Source organism: Myotis yumanensis, unplaced genomic scaffold (genome assembly GCF_028538775.1).
Source record: "Myotis yumanensis isolate MYYU_CA2020_CCGP unplaced genomic scaffold, mMyoYum1.0.hap1 SCAF_10, whole genome shotgun sequence".
Classification (NCBI taxonomy): domain Eukaryota; kingdom Metazoa; phylum Chordata; class Mammalia; order Chiroptera; family Vespertilionidae; genus Myotis; species Myotis yumanensis.
This window is the reverse complement of record NW_027223761.1, coordinates 22732927-22753878: the sequence shown is the minus strand read 5'-3', so window position 1 is coordinate 22753878 and position 20952 is coordinate 22732927. Positions and strand designations below refer to the sequence as shown.

General features: G+C 39.6%; 1 protein-coding gene across 1 annotated transcript in view; it reads right to left on the bottom strand.

Annotated features, from left to right (window-relative positions):
- The window catches only part of KCNA4 (potassium voltage-gated channel subfamily A member 4), a 273003-nt gene that overhangs the window by 230708 nt on the left and 21343 nt on the right, over positions 1-20952 (bottom strand). The window contains exon 2 of the transcript XR_011472966.1: positions 5795-5859. The gene's annotated coding sequence lies outside the window, so the exon portion shown is untranslated. The remainder of the gene's footprint in view (positions 1-5794; positions 5860-20952) is intronic.

Sequence of the window (20952 nt, the reverse complement as noted above, 5' to 3'; positions counted from 1 at the left end):
CCTGAACAAAGAAACTCGCTCTTTTGTGCACTCTTATGCTCTTGGTTCCTCTTGGCACGCTTGGCTCATGGCTCACGCTTGGCTTCCTGGCATTCTCCCATGAGGCCCATGGCCATGTAGACCCTCACACACAATGGACTAACTAGCCTGATGCTGTACTGGATCTGCTTCCAATTTCTTAAAACTCCAGCTACACTTCTTCTATGACTAGTTTAAAGGAAACAGGACTTTAGAAACACAGGTATTTAACTCCATGGAAATAAAAATGACTCATTCTCCCATGCCAATCTCAGAAAATTCTTTTTCTCAGGCTATCGTAAGAAGTCCACTCCCAGCAGCAGTGAGTGGGAAGAGACCCCCTCCCACCCCCAATTTCATCTGATATCACTACCACAGTTGAAATAAAAACTTCGGTTTTGTTAAGAACATCTCAATTTTCAGCTGGGTCTGAATTAATATATTGGGGAAACTGTAGACTTAATATACTGGTTAGGAGCAAGAACCCTGGAGGCAGAACCCTGGTAGAGATGAGATCAAGAGATGAGATCATATCTCATCTCTATCATTGCCCATACACATGACCTTGAGCAAATCCTGAACCTGTTTATAATCTTCAGGATATAATAATCATAATAAGAATATAATACTAATTATATTATCCTGATAGTAAATGGCATAATGCATATAAAGTGCTTTACATGGTGTCTGACATATAACAAGCACTATTATATGTTAACTATTTTCAATAAGTTGATAATCACACACTGTTGCCTTGAGGAGCAGTTTGTTCCAAGTACAGATTTCAGAAATAATTTCTACTAATATGGGCCTGATCACTGACTTGGAACAAAGTAAGTCAGTCTCCAAGCATAATGATTTTCACCCCACACAATGGGATTTGGTAGCTTGTGTGAACAAAATAGGGGCCATATACTAAACCTGACAACCTCAGAGGAGGCCTGCATGGCAGACCTTAAAACTCAGAGACATAAAGTAACCACATAGAATGGCCTGAAATTAAATTCTCTAGTGAAAACCAAGTCATGGCAGGTAGTCATGTCCTAGGCCAGTATCTTCCCGGCCACAGTCAATCTTTACCTTACTTGAGCTTGTCTATTGCCTTTTTGCAACTATGATAATATACCTTTGGAATGTCAGGGTAATTTCCTTTTCTAGACCCCGCCCCAAGGCACAATCTCCCACCAGAACAGGAGACCACAGAACCCCTCATTGTTATTCTTATCATGTTGTTAACTGCTAACTATCCTATACCTGCCAATGTACAAGAAGTCTGTCTATTCATTTTACTTTTTATCCAATCCCAGAGAGCTCCACTCACATGGCACCCCAACTTCACCCCCTACTCTACTTTGCCTTCTCCTGCCTCCCTAATCTATCACCAATGAATCTCGTGTAAACTCCTTACATCTTATGTATATAGTAAGTGGTTAAAACTGCTATTTTCCAGAGCATTTTCTCAATGCATTGAGATTTTGCTTCCCAGCAATTGTTGTCAGTTTGGCTCAAATAGACTCATAAAAATTCTTATAGGTTTGAACATTTCTTACATGGACACTAACCAAAAAAAAAAAAAAAAAAAGTCAAGTCTATACTAGATGAATTTAGAGTTACCATCAATGTCCAGAACTTTATCTTACAGCACACAATTACAATATATATTACTTTATTTTGTTCATAGAATGAACTACATAATCCTCACTGGTGAATAAATAGCATATTTAATTAAATTTATTGGATGACATTGGTTAATGAGATTATACAGGTTTCAAGTGTACATTTGCATTATACAAGATCTGTATATTGCATTGTGTGCCCACCACCTAAACAGCATATTTTAATTCATTAAAGCCTTTCTCTGACCTTGGGAAAAGATGGTCTGAATTTTGTGTTTCAATTAATGTGTTAGCACTGGTTCAAATTGACTGTAAAACAGTCTTAAGGAGCACTTTAGCAAACTTAAGATTCATGGCGAAAGTTCCACATTCTAATGTCATTTTCCCACCATGATCTTGGAGCAAACAGAAGACAACCATGTTATGGTTGACCACAAGCACTAATTATATATGCATGATTAACCATCTGGCATCAAGATGCCTTGTGAAAATACCTTCATGTTTGCATACTGTATTACATAATGATGCTCCAAAACCCCCTTTTGTTTCTCTTTAAGGTCCCAAACTCCCATTTTGTTCACAAATGGTAGTGACTTCTGGGTAACTGAGAGTGGATTCTGCAGGTGGATGATCTATTTGTCTTATAGCTAATTCTCAGTACTACCTAAGAAACAGCAAGCCTGAGCCTAGAGAAGTAACTCAAGCAACAAGAAAAAAACAGATTCGAGAAAATCATGGCTCTTGCCAGTGTACCTCAGTTGGTTGGAGCGATATCTTGTGCACCAGAAGGTTGTGGGTTTGATTCCCAGTCAGGGCACATACCCAGATTTTGGGTTCAACCCCCCATTGGGATGCATACGGAGGCAACTGATCGATGTATCTCTCTCAATCAATATTTCTTTCTCTCTCTCCCTTCCTCCCTATCTAAAATAAAAAGAAATTAAAAAGAAAAGACAATTATGTATCCATATCTGACAAAGTAAAGGAGATTTGCATTTTCTCTTTTAAAATAAGATTTTAAAACCTGAACAAATTCAAATAAATTCAACATCTTATTACAATAACTGATTTAGCACTTGTTTTGACTGAATTGATGCTTTTGATCCTTTTTCTCCCCCCGCTCCCCAAAACATAAATAACTTTTGATGGATATTTTCCCTTGAATTGTTCCATGTTATAGACCCCTCTTATTGCCTTTGTCTGAATTTATGCTTGCTTACAGCCCAAACACAAATAGACATAATTTGGGGATTATATAATCAATATATTTGCTCAGTAGAGAGCCCATTGCAGGGTGTATAGGGAGAGAAATAGAAAATACAGGATACCTTCTCTCAAAGAGGATTATTCATCATGCTATCATCTCTTCTCCCCAATGCATTAGGCAATGTGATTTATATAAAGATACATGAAAGCAAGTACACAAAAGTAAGAATATAAACATAAGCTTATAAGTAACTCTGACACAAATGTTCCCTTTTGTTTTCTGCCTGGTAATCCACATTTTCATTTTTCCTAATACATGAATGAGAAAACAATATTCTGAACACATATTTGAATTAGTTTTTTATTTTCTTCAATTGCAGTATCATAATTATACAGCAACAGGTGCTGAATTTACAGTAGTAAACTATGATAGATTTTGCATTCTTATATTATATAGCTATGATACATACCTTGTTATAACAGTCAGAACCAGTCATCCAAATTTACGAAGAGGTGGAAATAAGAGTAGCCCAACAGATTATGTACAACTCCTAAAAGAGGGATAGCTTATCCTGTTCTCTATCCTGATTATTAACTACCAAGTCAGAAAAGCTCTTATTTACATTTATATATTGGGAACAAAGCAAAACAATATATAGCATCAACAACACAAGAACATAAACACAAGAATATGCACAATTGCCAAGGCTATTTTATGCCACTCTTTAAAAAACTGTAGCTTATAGTCTAATAGATGACTGGATAATATGAATCTATATTGTTTTACAGTGGGCATCTATATTACATTGAACCTCTTCTGCTTCAACAAATTGAATGTAACACATAAAAGAAGCATCTTCATTGTTACTATTGTTAATGCTTTATTACACGATTCTAGGAACATAATATAATCATTATTCAGATTAAATTATTTTGGATTTTTTTATATGACCAAGGATTAGACTAAAGCTTAACTCTGTCACAATGACAAAGAAAATGTTTGTAATCAAAACTGCAGAAAATATGTTTACCCTACAGAAGACTTTTAATGACTCCATCAATTGTTTGCAAATAGGAGTTTCTAATTACAAAAAGAACCTTAATTTTCTATAACAGGGCCTCTATTAGGAAGAATTCATTAGCCAGGAATTTAAGGAGTAATCAATCCAAGCACTGAGAAGGGGCTTAAAGGAACAACACTGAATTTATTTTTAGCACAATCCAGATATTTCACTGGAAACTTGGCCCATTAACTCTGAGTACCCAGCCTACACAGCAAATCTAGTACTAAAAATAAATAAATAAAATGGCACTCGAAGCAAATGATTTTTATAATAGCTTTGGCCAATATTTAGTTATTTGACAATGGATGCTAACCAAATCACAGGGTACAAAGACCATCTGTTGACAATGTGGTGTCAGCATCACCTAATGCAGTGGTTCTCAACCTTGGCTGTACATTAGAATCACCTGGGAATCTTTTTAAAATCCTGATTTCTGGGCCTCGTCCTCCGGAAATTCTGTTCCTTTGTTACTAATGTTGTGACCCCCACCCAATAACAAAGAAACAGAATTTCCGGAGGATGGGGCCCAGAAATCAGGATTTTAAAAAGATTCCCAGGTGATTCTAATATGCAGCCAAGGTTAAGAACCACTGACCTAATGCCTTATCTGGTACATCAACTAAACAACTCAGCTCCTGGGAAGATCCCTGCCCTCCCAGACCCACCACAGACCTCACCAATAGACTGTGTTGCTCTTTCCCAGCAAGCACAGACCATAGCTTTGGACCCTGTCTACAGACATCCCATTGGGTATCAAAAACAAATGAATGGTGTTAGCCCAAGAAATGAACTTTATTTGTTACCTCAGCCTTAGATTAAATGATTAAAACCCTTCTGAATCACCCACAAACTTTCATATAGTCCTTTAAATCTTTGCTCTAGGCTGAATGCAAGAGTATTGAGAGAAATAAGGGGTTACATGAGTCAGTCTAAGTAAGAATTCTAAATGTGTATTTAACATTTAGAATTATTGTTTGCAGAAGACAGACCAAAACTTACCCACTGGTGACTTCTCAAAAATGCCATAAAATACTTCAGACACACACAGCAATTGTCAAAGCACATAGCTATTTACTATTTAATTCTAAATCTATGAGTGTGTGTGTGTGTGTGTGTGTGTGTGTGTATGTGTCCCTTGTAGCCAGGCAAAATTATAAAGAAAAATAAACAGTGTAAAAGTTATCTACAAGTAGACGATGTGGCATAATAACTACTTACTCAGCTCCAACTTCAAGTCCCACACGGAAATGCCTCTTTAACCAGCTAACCTCAGGGGTTCCAGTAACAGAGAGCTTTTTAACACTTTTCACCTGGGAATGCCCTGAAGCCTTCAAAGTGTGTTCCAAAGGCCCTTGGCCTTAATATCACCTGGGAGCTTGTTAGAAATGCAAATTCACTACCCCCACTGAGACAAACTGAGTCAAATTTTGCATTTTAGCAGGCTACCCAGCAAATCTGCATGCACATTGAAGTTGTAGAAGCACTGATCTAAACCCTTAGAAGCCCTGACCCAAGAGATATGTCACAAAATTCTAATACATTTTTAAAAATTCTCTTTTCTAGATTCTATAAACAGTATTGACCAAATTCTGTTCTGTGGAACAAAAATCCAGGGACATGCTCTACAAAAAAAGGGGGATTAAGGGTGGGTATTTATGTTCACAGATCATCTTCTTATGAATTCACTGTACACAATAGCCTATTGTAGCTATGATAAACACTATCACAAAAAAAAACTACTTCTAATTTAACTAAATCTTTCAAAAATGACCCCTCTTTTCAACTAATAACCATTAACTGCTTATGGGACCCTTTGGGAAACTGCTACAGACTGTAATTTCCTCCAGCCCCCAAAAATACACAGCACCTGGAGGCCTCCCTCAACCTCACCTTTGGGATCCATATTATGCAGAGACTGAGGAGCAGTGAAGTCCTTTTGGCATATTGGGTTAAAACTGAAAGAAAAAAAAAGAAAAGAAAAATGAGAACCTTGGGTAGGACCCCAGAGTAACCTGTATGAAAGAAAATTTTTGCTCCACTAGACTGTCTTCACAAGGTTCCTGTACACTTGCCTGGAGTCAAAATACAGACAAAGATCTAGAGTTTGAAAATGACCCTTGTCAATAAAGCAGTCCATGCTAAAAGCTTGACAATAAAAGCTTTGGATGCCCTCAGCCTTATGCTTTAGTGTTAGAAGTTCTTAGAGTGATATTATTGCTTAAGATGATTCATAAATACTAAGAAGAGTTCTTTCCTTGCTTGTGAATATCCTTAAAGAGAGTAAAAATGTTGTTCTTTAAAATGGGATCATACTTAACCTGTTATCGACTTAAAATAGACTGTTACAGATAACAGTTGTTATACTAGTATGTAAGCCCCATAGTGACCACAAAGCAGAAACCCATAGTAAATACCCAAAAGATAAGAAGAAAGAAATATATCTGTATGGCTTCACAATAAGAATATCATTGCTCCTGAAAACTGTATCAATAAATTAGTCAAAAGTAGGGTACTTCCCAACACTTAATTGTACTAACCATTCAGTACCACCCACATCCATATATTTAAAGGAAGTGGACAGAGTTTAAGACAAGGTGAAACAAAAGCTGAATGAAAAACAAGGGATGATAACAGGGTGAAAAAAACCATTCAGAGTCCTTAGTCTCCCCGCTCAACCCTTCCACCCCGATACATGTCAAAACCTGGTTATAGGGACTCATATATTCTTGTCAAGTTTTCTGTTTCCATCTCTTCCAAAAGACATAGGATGTGGCTTCTGATTTCACAAAGCTCCACTCTTTTGTTGAGTTTTACTTTGAGCTTCTAGACCAGTGGTTCGCAACCTTGGATGCACATTAGAATCACCTGGGAATCTTTTTAAAATCCTGATTTCTGGGCCTCATCCTCCGGAAATTCTGTTTCTTTGTTATGGGGTGAGGCCACAACATTAGTAACAAAGAAACAGAATTTCCGGAGGATGAGGCCCAGAAATCAGGATTTTAAAAAGATTCCCAGGTGATTCTAATGTGCATCCAAGGTTAAGAACCACTGTTCTAGACAGTTAGCCTAAGATAAAACTTCAACCTGTTATTGAGAGTAGCCAGGGTGCCCAGAGAAACCCTATACTCTGTAACCCATGCATCACTAATCTGCCCACTCATATGAGGAACAACTGATCATTCGATCAAGGGTAGAGTCCCTTCTCTCCCCACAAAACCTCTATTTGTTTGAACCCAAATTCAAAGATAGGAACAAAATAGTGCCAGAGCTGGTGTGTAGGGAGGCAGATGTTGTCCCTCTGAATCTTCATCACCCAGATCTCAGAGACTATGATTCCTTTTAGGGGTAGAGGATCCCAGGCCACGGCAGCAAAAATTGTTTGACTCCAAACCAAAATTAATAGCGCCCTCTGATATACTTATCTAGGAATAAACAACCATATAACCACTTAGCTGAACATTCCCCAAAATCTAAACACATACTTCTATATCATTAATAGCAATTAATAATTAAGAATTCTTAATACCTTATACTCTAATCAGATTTATCCACTTTGGGGCCAAAAGTTTAGTGCTGCAATTTAAAGAATACCAGACATTTTGTAAATTGAGACCTGAAGAGGAAAAAGGGCCAAGTTACTAGTAATAAAGGTATAGTAACCAACTAGGTTTGAGCTACACACACACAAACACACATACACATACACAGTGAATATATGTGTGTATATATCTGTATATATACAGGGTGGGGCAAAAGTAGGTTTATAGTTGTGAGTACACAAAACACAGTTTATTCTTGTATTATTATTTATCAATTATTGTATTATTTTCCATCTGAACAACTGTGAACTTACTTTTACCCCATCCTGTATGCATATACTGTATAAAAGCTTTGGATGCCCTCAGCTCGATGGCATATATTACATACTAGAGGCCCAGTGCACCAAATTCATGCACTCGAGGCGGGGGGGGGGGGGGATCCCCCAGTCTGGCCTGTGCCCAGTCACAGTGCAGGAGCCCCTCTATCATCACCCAAAAGAGGTAGGCCCCGCCCACCCATCCAGGGCTCATGGATGGATTGCCCCAAAGAGGTAGGCTGGAGCTGGGAGTCCTGCTTCTGTGCAGCGCAGAGCTGGGAGGAGGCAAAACCCCCAGGCAGGCCTCACTGGACCCTCAGGCAGGCCTCACAGAGCCGGGGGACCCTCCTCGACTCCCAGGCAGGCTCTGTGCAGCCCACGCAGCATCAAGCCCAGCCCCGCCCACCTGTGTGCGCCCACTGTGCACGCAGCCATCTTGTGAGGGCATCACAGTGTGAGGACCACTTAGGCTTTTATTAGTATGGATAGTAGGCTCCCAAATTGGATCCTAAGTCATACAATATATCCCAACCTTTGATTCAGAAAATATGGTCACTCTAACACTAATAAGAGTAGGGGCATGGGAAGGATCATGACTCAAATTTGGTAAAGGATGTCTGACTTTGCAGGTAAATAAGGAAGGAAAGCCACATGTGGGACTCCAATCTAGTTCAAGCTGTAAGTCACTGAAGGCAGTACCTCCAAATAGCTGCTCAATAGTGTGCAAAATGAGTCTATTTTCTAAACCAGGTCTTCAGTGAGCTGCAGTGGCCAATGGAGGTCAGACTGCTATTAAGATGGTCACACAGATGGAACCAACTGTGTGGGCGACTGTGGGAGACAGACAGCTTCCAGCATCACACATCTTAAACAAGCACCTGACAATTGCTTTTTTCTTTGAAAGAAAATCTTGATTCCATGGGTTATAATTAATTCCCATCAAAAGGTTCCCCCAAAACTAGCCTAGATCTCTGCAAACCAACAACATAAGATAACTTTAATTGGAACCATTTTACTATCAGAAGTTAATTGGGGGGAGGGGTATAACTTGCCTTAAAAATATATAATTATTCTATTTAAATGGCATATACTGAGAAGTGTAAAAGCATCAACCCAGAGTGCCCTTACAAGAAAGGTTAATTAAGCCTCAACGATATATGAGCATAGCCAGAGTCAGATTAAAAGAGACAAGACCTGAAATCCCAACACTGATAGTGCACAAGATATAGCACAGGAAGCCAGCTAGTGGGAAGATCAACCAGGAGATGGAAGCAAAAGTCACAAAACCAGTATCTCTATATGTCTAAATCAGGGGTCCTCAAACTACGGCCCGTGGGCCACATGCAAATACAAATATTGTATTTGTTCCCGTTTTGTTTTTTTACTTCAAAATAAGATATGTGCAGTGTGCATAGGAATTTGTTCATAGGTGTTTTTTAAACTATAGTCCGGCCCTCCAACGGTCTGAGGGACAGTGAACTGACCCCCTGTTTAAAAAGTTTTAGAACCCCTGGATCCTCTTCCTCTTTTAATGATGAGCTAAAATGCCATGAAAATGCTTTAGGAATCCTTCTCTGACACCTTTCACACAATTCATCTCGGAACTCCAACAGCTCCTTATCTGGACCTCTCTCATGCCACTTATCACCTTTGCCTGGTCCTACAGATATTTATAGATCTCAGCATTCCCACTAGGCTGTGAGCTCTTTGAAGCTGGAAACTAACATATATGAGGCACCTGCTCTGCATCAAGCACTATATTTGGTGTTTTCACACACCTTACCTCAATTTAATCCTATAACATCCCTGTGTGGTGTCTTTCATTTGTCTACTTTTGGAGGCAAGGAAACAGGCTCAAAGCAGTTAAGTTTTTGCTCAGAGTCAGATTTTCACTAAGGACTAGAAAGGAAATAGGAACTAAATTGAATCTGAAATTGATGGCTTCCCCGCTATAAAAGATTGTGTCTAATTCATCTTGCTATCCCTAGCATGGTTCTTTGAACATAAGAGATACTTAATAAGTCCTTGCATTTTGGTTAGGTAATTTAGACATTTCCAGTGAATATGAATGACAAGATCAGCTGTCTATGTTTCAGGTCATCTCCTGAAATGCATCCAGAAAATAGAGCAACCAAATAACCAAATGTATCCTCTAGAGCAGGGGTCCTCAAACTACGGCCCGCGGGCCACATGCAAATACAAATATTGTATTTGTTCCCATTTTGTTTTTCTTACTTCAAAATAAGATATGTGCAGTGTGCATAGGAATTTGTTCATAGTTTTTTTTAAAACTATAGTTCGGCCCTCCAACGGTATGAGGGACAGTGAACTGGCCCCCTGTTTAAAAAGTTTGAGGACCCCTACTCTAGAGTCTAGATCAGCCGTGGGCAAACTACGGCCCGCAGGCTGAATCCGGCTCGTTTGAAATGAATAAAACTATATAAAAAAAAGACCGTACCCTTTTATGTAATGATGTTTACTTTGAATTTATATTAGTTCACACAAACACTCCATCCATGCTTTTGTTCTGGCCCTCCGATCCAGTTTAAGAACCCATTGTGGCCCTCGAGTCAAAAAGTTTGCCCACCCCTGGTCTAGATTGTAAAAAATCCAAACTGCAAAAAGAGAAAAAAAGAAAAGAAAAGAAAAGAAGAGAAGAGAAGAGAAGAGAAGAGAAAAAGAAATAGAGGCAGTGAGCCAGTTTCTAATTTATCCTTGGGTGAGCTCCATAAAACCAGATATATTGTACCAGTACATAAGAACACGCTGTTCTAATTGACTATAGCATCGAGGCACACTACACAGATGAAATGTAGAAAATTAAATGGTACCGTAAGTTTGCTCAACAGTCCATTAAATAGTCTATCAAAATAAGCCACAGCACAGCTCTAATCATGCTCTCTGTTCATAAATACCAATTGTTTACCTTTTCACTATGGAAATTTCTTAATTGAAGCCTGAGTAAGAAGTATTCACAAAGATCATATGTTCTTCCCCTCTGAGGAGGAAGAATTCTGGGCTGCACAATTTCAACTGGAGCCACAGTTATAAATTTTATAAGCTTCTTGGAGAGCCTTAAGGTATTTTTCACTTTAAAAAAAAAAAGTCAGTGAACTAATTTTGAAGTATCCAGCTCTTTTCTTAAAGTGTGTCAAAAATGAAGTCCAAGTAAGGAGACTCCCTTCAAATTTCAAAGTGGCCTCAAATTCAATTTAAAACTATTATTTATAATTTTATAATACAGTAGGTCCTCAGGTTACATCAGAGATTTGTTCCTACGGTGCAACATAACACAATTTTTGCCGTAAGTCGGAACCCACCTACGTAAGCACCTACGTCGCTCACATGGACGTAGTAATGAAGTGAAACAGTAAAAAAAAAATTTAAAAGAAAGATAACAATTCCTGACCTTTACTTGTGGTAAATAAATAATAAAAAATATAAAGCACATATGTACATACGTCAAAATGACGGAACTTTTTTTAATAAATAAATGGGAGATGGCGACGTAACCACGAAACAACGTATGTCGAGTCTGACATAACCCGAGGACTGTCTGTATAGGCTCTGAATAAAAAACTAATCAATTAACAAGCACAGTTTTATGCAAAGCTGCATAAAAACACTAGGAAAGTAATCTGATTAAGGATCAAAAACCTGTGCTTTTTTCACCAGGTTGCATAATCATTTTCTGCTATGTTTTAGTTTTCTCATCTCTAAAATGAGTGATATAATGTGCTTTTAAGTTCTGTGATTCTACCCAGCAAGTAATGGTCATGGTTTTTGCTAGAGCTTCTGTCCGGCCCTGACTGAAGGGTCCCAGGTTCGATTCTGGTCAAGGGCATGTACCTTGGTTGCAGGCACATCCCCAGTGGAGGGGGCGGTGCTGGAGGCAGCTGATGGATGTTTCTCTCTCATCGATGTTTCTAACTCTCTATCCCTCTCCCTTCCTCTCTGTAAAAATCAATAAAATCTATTTTTTTAAAAAAGAATGTCTGACACAGCACAGGGTTCTGCATATAGTATAAGCTCACTAAATATTTCTTGAAGACTAAGAGCATATGGTGCTATTAGTGAAGTTTTTAAATCTTAAAGTCAGTGACACTTATCAAATCATAACCATTTTATAAGACCCTTAACTGTCCACTAGCCAAGTCTATTATCTCCCTGCTGTAAAAGCAACTGCTAATATGATTGCAAATTAAATAATGAATGATAATTTTCTTTTATTCATGTTCAGAGACAATCCACTGCAGCCTATCAATACCTCTTTTTCCTACCTTTCCTGCTGCCCCATTCATCTATCCACCTAGCCAACTGGTTCGGCAGGGTTCCAGTCTACATTTGGAAGCACAAGTAGAACTGCCTAATTGTTATATTATCATGACTAAGTTAAAGAATACTGTAATTAGTTTAACATGAGATGGAATGAGAAAGACTCCCAGGAGCCTCACACAATCAGTGCATTCACAGCAACGATGAGAAGGTAGAAGTAAATGCTTTGGAGGTAGAAGAGGAAGGTGCCTTGGGGGTTTAACTAGTTGTTTAGAAACATACTTATGTGTGGGTAAATATATATTCATGAACACACACATATGTTTGTATTTTTATACATATAATCTTTACATGATGAAGTGGTCAAATACTTTGGCAAAACATTTTGAGGAGATGTATTTGCTGAAATTCTTTTAGGAAAGCAAACGGAACGATGCTACAAAGATCCTAAGGCAGCTTCTAAAACAGAAGTCCCACTGAGACCAGTTCCAGGAGCTGTGCCAGGGTATAGGATACAGAACTCACTCCAGCAGCATCATTGAGATTTCCGTGTTAGGAGAACAAAATTTCATAGGCAAGATAGTCAAAGCAGAGGTAAAATAACTTCTCTTGTGGTGTTCAGTCCTTGCCTAAAGAATCTTTGTGGCTAAAAGGAAAAAGGGAGAAATGCAAATGCAGATGGGAAAATGAAGGAGGAAGAAAACTTGAGAGAGGAGGAAGAGAGAACAGAAAAACAGTGGACCCCAGAGAACTTAAAAATGTGAAGGTACTCAGGCATTAATATTAGATTTAGGAGGCTAAGTGAGAAGATTAAAAAGAAAATATCTAAGAGAAAGATTTAAAAAACAGCATGCCTAAACTCACATTGCTCCTAACTTCAGTTGCTATGCTAAACTAAGGTTGGCAGGAGCAAAATTGGTCTTCAAAATTTGCAACTTCCGGGTCAGATGGTTGTCACTTAAAAAAAAAACACCAAACAAACAAAAAAAACACTAGTGAAGGTCTTTAAAAGGTTAAATTTTGAATGGGGTACACAGAAAACTCTACATTTCATTTATCAACTTTTATAACTGAAATCCCTCTAAATGTCATGCACTATTTCTTTGAACCAAGGAAGTGCTCTGTCAGCAGCCTGTATTTCTCCATAAATCCTCATATTGCTGCCATCAAAGTGACAAAATGGCGCAGAGATCAAAGTGACCTCTGGGGAAAAAGATTACCCATTCTTTATTAGAAGCAATTTCCTTTGGGAAAGAAATCATTAAGAACTAATTTTTTTTTAACTATTAAGTAATTCCACTTAAATATACATATCCTACATAAACTTTTAATGATCTATTGGTTTCTTGCAGTGTTGGGGAAAGTTTATGTCCAAGTAGTAAGTGACAAAAGATGAATAAAATTTAAGGACATGACACAATTAGCAGGTGGCACTAAAACCAAGATTTGGTGGAAAACATCAAAACAGATTATGGAAAATCTAAATCTCCACCAACAGGTGAATGAATACACAAAATGTGGTATAACCATCTATACTAATAATAGCCTAGGTGGTGTCACACCCTAACATCATCACAAGATGGCCGTGCACACAGTGGAGGCAGGGCCTGGCGGCTGCTCCACGCAGTGAGGCCTGGGGGTCCTGCAGCTTCGCACGCGGTGCAGAGGAGGCAAGTCCTGGCAGAGGAGGTGGGTTGTGGCAGGGGAGGGCAGTTGTGGGCAATCAGGCTGGCAGGGGAGCAGTTAGGCATCAACCAGGCCAGCAGGGGAGCAGTTAGGGAGCAATCAGGTTGGCAGGCAGAAGTAGTTAGGGGTAATCAGGCAGGCAAGCAGGCAAGTGGTTAGGAGTCAGTGGTCCCGGATTGTGAGAGGGATGTTCGACTGCTGGTTTAGGCTCGATCCTGCCGGGTCTAAACTGGCATTTGGACATTCCCTGAGGGGTCCCAGATTGAAGAGGGTGCAGGCCGGGCTGAGGAACACCTCCTCCTCATGCACAGATTTTGTGCACTGGGCCTCTAGAACAATAAAAAGCAACCAACTAGTGACACATCCAACAACATGGATGAATAAAAAACATTATGTTGAGTAAAAGTACCAGAAACAAAAGAGGTTATAGTATATATCATTTATATAAATTTTTAGAAATTGAAACTAATCTGTAGTGACAAAATGTAGGTTTCACAGGTTGCTAGAGTCAGGAATCTTAATTGTAGTATTAGATTCATGGGTGTATACAATCTTAATTGTAGTATTAGATTCATGGGTGTAAACTTCAATAACTCGCACTTTAATGAATACTGCTTGTTGTACAAAACTTAAACCTCAATAGAGATGATTTTAAAAGAAAAAAATAATAAATAGAAAAAAATAGGGTGTGGGTCTGATCTTGCCATATTTTCCAGGATAAATTAGCGAGCATTTTAAATTTATCATTTAAGGATGAATGGGTTGGATTTGCCTGGTGGGACCTGTTTCCTCAGAGCTTCACCTATCAGTTCAGCTACATCACAATCACTGGATAAAGGGGAGGATCAAAATTCAGTGGAAGACCTCATGAATAGGATAGCCATTGCAGGTAAGTGCAAATGAGCAATAAGTGGTCACTCCTGCTTCTTTTTTTAAAAAATATATTTTTATTGATTTCAGAGAGGGATAGGGAGAGAGAGATAGAAACATCAATGATGAGAGAGAATCATTGATCAGCTGCCTCTTGCACACCCGCTACAGGGAATTGAGCCTGCAACCAGGGCATGTGCCCTTGACTGGAATCAAACCTGAGACCCTTTAGTCCATAGGCCGACGGTCTATCCACTGAGCCAAATCGGCAAGGGCCACTCCTGCTTCTTGAATGTGATTTTTCACATTTTACAGTGATATGAAGAGATGTCTGAAAGTGTCATCAACATGGCAAAGGACACAGAAGAGAAGTCTAAATCTGCCCAACTGTTTTTGACAAATATTCCATTCTAGAGGCTGGATGCATGAAATTTGTGCAAGAGTAGGTCTTCGCAGCCCCGACTGCCTTGGCCCTCACAGCCCTGGCCGACTTGCAGCCCCGGCCACCTTGGCAGCTGCCTTGGCCCTCGCAGTCCTAGTTTCATCCAGAAGGTCTTCCGGAAGGTTGTCTGGAAGGATGTCCAGAAGGTCATTCCACTGTTCTGCCGTCCAGTCGATTTGCATATTACACTTTTATTATTATAGATTGCAAATTCTTCTAGATCCTTCAGTTCTTGTCACCTTTCTTTTGGGCATTTTTCTTTGACTTTTTAATATTAACAACCATATCATTGGGCAAAAAGCACACAAGAAATGACCCATAAAGACACCATATGTGTCCTTATAAAAAGCTAAGTAAATGTTCTGAAAGAGGGTTGGGGTAGAGAAAAGGGTAAAAGGGGCCAAATAATATGGTGATGGACGGTGACTTGACTTTATATGGATGATGTATTATAGAATTGTACATTTGAAACCTATATAATTTTATTAACCAAATAGAGGCCCGGTACACAAAATTTGTGCATGGGTGAGGTCCCTTTGCCTGGTTGGTGATCAAGGCCAATCAGAGCCATCTTGCCCAGTCCCAATTGGCCAGACCCCAGCAGCAAGCTAACCTACCAGTCAGAGCATCTGCCCCCTGGTGGTCAGTGCATGTCATAGCGACCAGTTGTTGGATTGCTCAGTCAGACACTTAGTATATTAGGCTTTTATATATATATAGATTGTAATTCATGGCACGGAATGCTCGGCACACACTTTCCCTCCAGCCCCTGGTCTTGGAGACCTCATGTCCTTCCAAGGCTCTGCTCACCCTTTTTAGCTGCCACATGAAGTAAATTGCATCATGTGTGTGGAAACCCTTTGCAGGCTCTATGGGTGTGTCTTTACTTTGCTGCAGTTTCGATTACCCCAACATAAGAAGAATACCCTCATTATCAGGTAACACCATTGTGATAAGACCCCCTGCTCAGTCTACTGCAGTGGTTTTAAATAGACCATGGGTCGCCCTAGATGGCTCAGTGGATAGAGCCATGGCCTGTCAAGGGCACATTCCTGGGTTGTGGGCTCAATCCCCAGTAGGGGGCATGCGGGAGGCAGCAGATCCATTCATTCTCATCATTGATGTTTCTATCTCTCCCTCTGCCTTCCTCTCTGAAATCAACAAAAATATATTAACAAAAAATAAAAATAAATAGGCCATGAATCAAATGTCACTGCTCTCCATCCATCCAGTCCCCTCACACCCTCTTTTGTCTTTGGCCTTCCCCGCCACACACACACACACACACACACACACACACACACACTCTGCTGGAGTCTGTAAAATGGGGTCAGAATTTCTACTTCAACCAAGGGCAATGCTTACGCATGGCCCTCCTCCCTCGCCCATCTCTGTCCCCAGTCCTGTGGGGTCTCTCCCTCCTTCCCCTCCATCTAACTTGGTGGGCCCTGCTCTGCCCCCTTCTCCTGCCACCTCCTGTCTGCAGCCTCCCCCTTTCTCCTCTGGGAGTGGAGCTCCCCAAGCCTGGGCTGTGTGGGGCGGGGCAGGGCTGTACAAAGCTGGCAAGGTGGTGGAGCGAAGCAGTGCAGGCCATGCAGCTGTCCGGAGCTGTGGGGGTGAGCCCAGGTAGGGCCTCCGAGGAGAGCTGGAGTAACAGGTCATGGGGAAGAGGAAGGAGGGATGTGGAGCCTGTTCCATGTGAGAGGCACCGGGCTCCTTGGCTGCCCCCACCCAACAGGTTTTCTAGGCCCCTGTGTAGCTGTCACCCTCCGCCCCTCACTGCCTCCCGCTTCCTTTCAAGTTTTGGACTCAGTTTCTCTGACTCAGCCCCGGCCCCCTCTCTGCTGCATCCCGAGGAGCCTGAGACTGCCCCTTGGATTTGGGCAGGCGCGCCTAGCCCATGCCCCAATAATGGTGCTACCCACTCTCCTGGAGTAGTTAGTGAAACTTAAATAAAAAGAAGCCACTCTGAAGATTATAAATTGTGCACTGAGAATGCCACAGGCTGCGGAGGGCTGCGCAGTTCATAGCTCTTGGATCACACGCAGCAGCCTCCTGTGCCACCCGGTCCCTCCTGGCTCCCGCCCCCGCCCGCCTCTGCCAGGGGCTTGGGCCAAACCCTGGGAGCTTCCTGACTGCTCTCACCTCACACCTCACTTTCCAGTCCAGCCCACCAGCACCTGCAGCAAGCTAACCTATCAGTTGGAACATCTGCCCCCTGATGGTCAGTGCACATCATAGCGACTGGTTGAGCGGTCGAATTCCCAGTCAAACTCGGGTTGAGTGGACAATTTGCATATTAGGCTTTTATTATATAGGATGTCACCCCATTAATTTAACAAAAATTGTTAAAAATGATTAAGCATAGTGAATTTAGGGAGTACTTTTTGACTACACTTCTGCTTTTTTGGTGGTTTTCCCTAGATATCCTTGACAATGGAGTATGAAATGAAGCCACTCATACCAAGCAGTGGATATGCCTACTTTCTGGTAAAGAAGTGCTTAGAAAACCGTACTTAGTATTATTATTATTCAAAATTTAATCTATATGCACCCAGAGCACACTTTAAGGGCTCTGTCGTCTGAGTATAAAGAAGTGACTGCTATAAGAAATGTAACTGATGGAGGTATCCACAGAAAAGAATTGTCTTTGCTTACTAAAGAATCCTAATGTTACCCAAATTGACTTTGTAGTCTAATTGCTATTTGGAAATAATAGCAATTTTCAGGTATGAAATTTAAACATGGCAAAGGAAACATTCAAAAATCTTTTATGAATAGGAACAAAAACGTTAGATTTTTGAACCAAAGTGAAAAAGATACACCCATATACATGTCTATACAAACAACAAGAGAAATAATTAAGCAACTATTATTATATGACTAAGCATAGTGATGAGAACTTTTCTAAATAAATGGATTTATATGCTACATCAATTACACTTTGCAAAATCCTTAAAATATTATTTGACAATTTTCTAATAGATAAGACCATCAAATGCATTTGGAAAGACATCTTTTATGCCTTAAGGAGGAGAAACAATAGAGTAATTATCAAGTCATTTCCTTACAGATACATTAGAAAAAATATGTCCTATGACTGCAAGACATCTATGAACATGGCAACAGAAGTACCAACTTTAGTATAACTATTATTTATGTCAGTAATCAGCCAATATGAAAGTTCTGAAATCACTTGAAGACTTGTTACAAGACTGATACACACTCAGCAGATACCAAATTGAGCACAGTTCAATACCAGTTGTTTCATAGGCCTCTGACTAGAATTGACCTACTGCTTGATGAAATTCGAGTGTGCCATGTATAAAAGACGGATCCACAGAGGGGAATACACTTTATAATAAAATCATAGGAGATAAGCTTTAAATTCACAATAGAAAGCAATGTTCTTAGCTTAAAATTCAAGGCACAAAAAAGTAGCTCACATTAATGCAAAGAATTTTTTTTTCAAATAATTGTAATAAACAATGGCTAAAAAGCACTGAGTCATAAGCAAATATAACAAAATGATGTAATCATGCTTCATGTGAAATTCTTGTCTATGGAACCTATAGATTAATGACACTATGAGTTGACCACTAAATTGGGGAAAAAAAATAGCAAAAGAAGTAATCAATCCTTTGTCTCTTGGAGCTTATCATTTTCTCAGGAAGGAATTTTTTTAAAAAGCCTAACAGAGATCAAAATAACTTTAAAGCACTTTGTATAAACTACAAAATTCACAAGCACATACAATCCGGAGTCCATAAATATCCCAAGGGGTACTAGGCAGAAGAGAGTTGTGAAAAGTAGGCTAACTTAAAATATTTTCTTATTCTCCACGCATTCTCTTCATAGACAGGGACAGCTATTTCTAAAATACTTGTTCTGGGGTAGATTTGTTATCAAAAGAAATCTGGTCACATGCTAAGGTCAACTGAAAAAAAAGCCATAAATAGTTCATAGCTCCTCTAATCAAAAAGTGAACTCTGTTTATCTACTCCTTGAATCTGGGCTTGCCATGTAACAGACTTGTCTGGCTAATGGAACCTTAGCACACAAGATGCAAACAGAGGCTCGAGGAAAGCTCATATCATATTTGCCCTCTTTGTGGCTTTTGGAAGCCAGCTGCCATGTGAAGAAGCACATGCTACCCTGCTAGATGCTGAAGACACAGAGATTGATCACCCCTATCAATTTCCAGGCCTGTGTTGGAGGCCATCTGGGATCAAACATGGGACCTCTGGTGAGCTTAATAAAAACCATCTAGCTGAACCCAACACAAATTGCCAACCTACAAAATTAAACCTAATAACTGTCCATTATTGTAGGACACTAAATTTTGGAGTGGCTTGATACATTGAAAATGATTCTCTATATTTATTGGAGATGCAACCTCGGTATATTCCCCTGACTGGGAATCGAACCCAGACTCTTCGATGGGTCCATGGGCCAACGCTCCAACCACTGAGCAAAAAGGCCAGAGCTGATCCTAACAGTCTTAAGCTCTTCTAAAGGGCTTCCCAATTTCAAATAGGTGAGAAGGAAGAAGTGGGCTGAGAGTTTTCCATTTGTAATTTATCCCTCAGTATTGAAACATCAAGTCAGTAAAAATCCAGAAGGAAAAAAAAAAGAGAAGAAACTGAAGGAGAAGGAGGGAAAAAAAAGAGGAGAAATGGAATGGAAGATAAAACCTGTGTCCTATTATTAAATATCCTTTGATGAAATTAGCATGAAACCTTTCATAAACCATAGAGCAATTAGGTAGTTCAGAATACTATGTTGTCTTATGGGCAAGTGAGGGGCATATGATGGCAGAGTTAATAAAAATTAGAAAGCTGAAGGCAGGCCCTTTAGGTAGTCTTAGAGAGAGAGAGAGGTAATTAACCTGATCACAATGAACCAGATGAAAAGGTACAGAAGGAGTCTGCTTAAAATAGGAGAGCAGAGAACCAACATGGACCACTTGGTTATGGACTGCTTAAACATTTATTATCTCAAACTATTTGTTACATGACTAGGTAAAGCTAAAGTCAACACATATCCATTACATTATTGATAATAGTTAAATGATTAATGCTTGTTAAACTGCAGAGAACAGCAAACGAATTAGTTTCCAAATTTATTTCTTGCCCTGCTAGATTCATTATTAATATATCATAGTATATTGGAAAAGACTACAATATCATTTAAAATTAAAATCCCTTTATTTAAAAACAAACAACTTTTTTCTCAGAAACTAGCTTTAAAAATAGTTTTTAAATATTTATTCATGAGGCTATTTATCACAGTTTTGTTTGTAATGAAAAAATAAAGCAATCTAGAAAATATCCATCAGACTGGAATGAACAAGAAACTGTGCAAATTGAGTCAATAGAATGTGGTGCAGAAACAAAATCATGGCAAAAAATATCAAAATAAAAAAAATTATGTAGCAACAGGCAGAAAAAGGTAGTGATATTATGTTCTTGGAAAAGAACAACTCAGATATAAATATGTTATAATGAAAATGAGGTAGGATAAAGATGCTTAGGGAAAAAGGAACTAGAGTTAGGATAACAAATCACCTCCTCACTCCTTATCCCTGCCCCATTTATTTTATACTAGAGGCCCAGTGCATGAAATTCGTGCATGGGGGTGGGGGCCCTCAGCCCAACCTGCACCCTCAGGGGATGTCCGGCTGCCAGTTTAGGCCCATCCCCACCAGGGATCGGGCCTAAACCGGCAGTCGGACATCCCTCTTGCAATCCGGGACGCTGCATGCAACAGTGACCATACTTTTCATACAGGTGAAAAGGCATCTTGCTGTTGTATGGGCAGCTACATTTTTTTGCCCTGATTATAAAAAGTAGTACATAACATGAACCTTCTGAGGCAGTAGTACCATTTTCCTCATCTTATGGGTGGAAAAACTGAAGC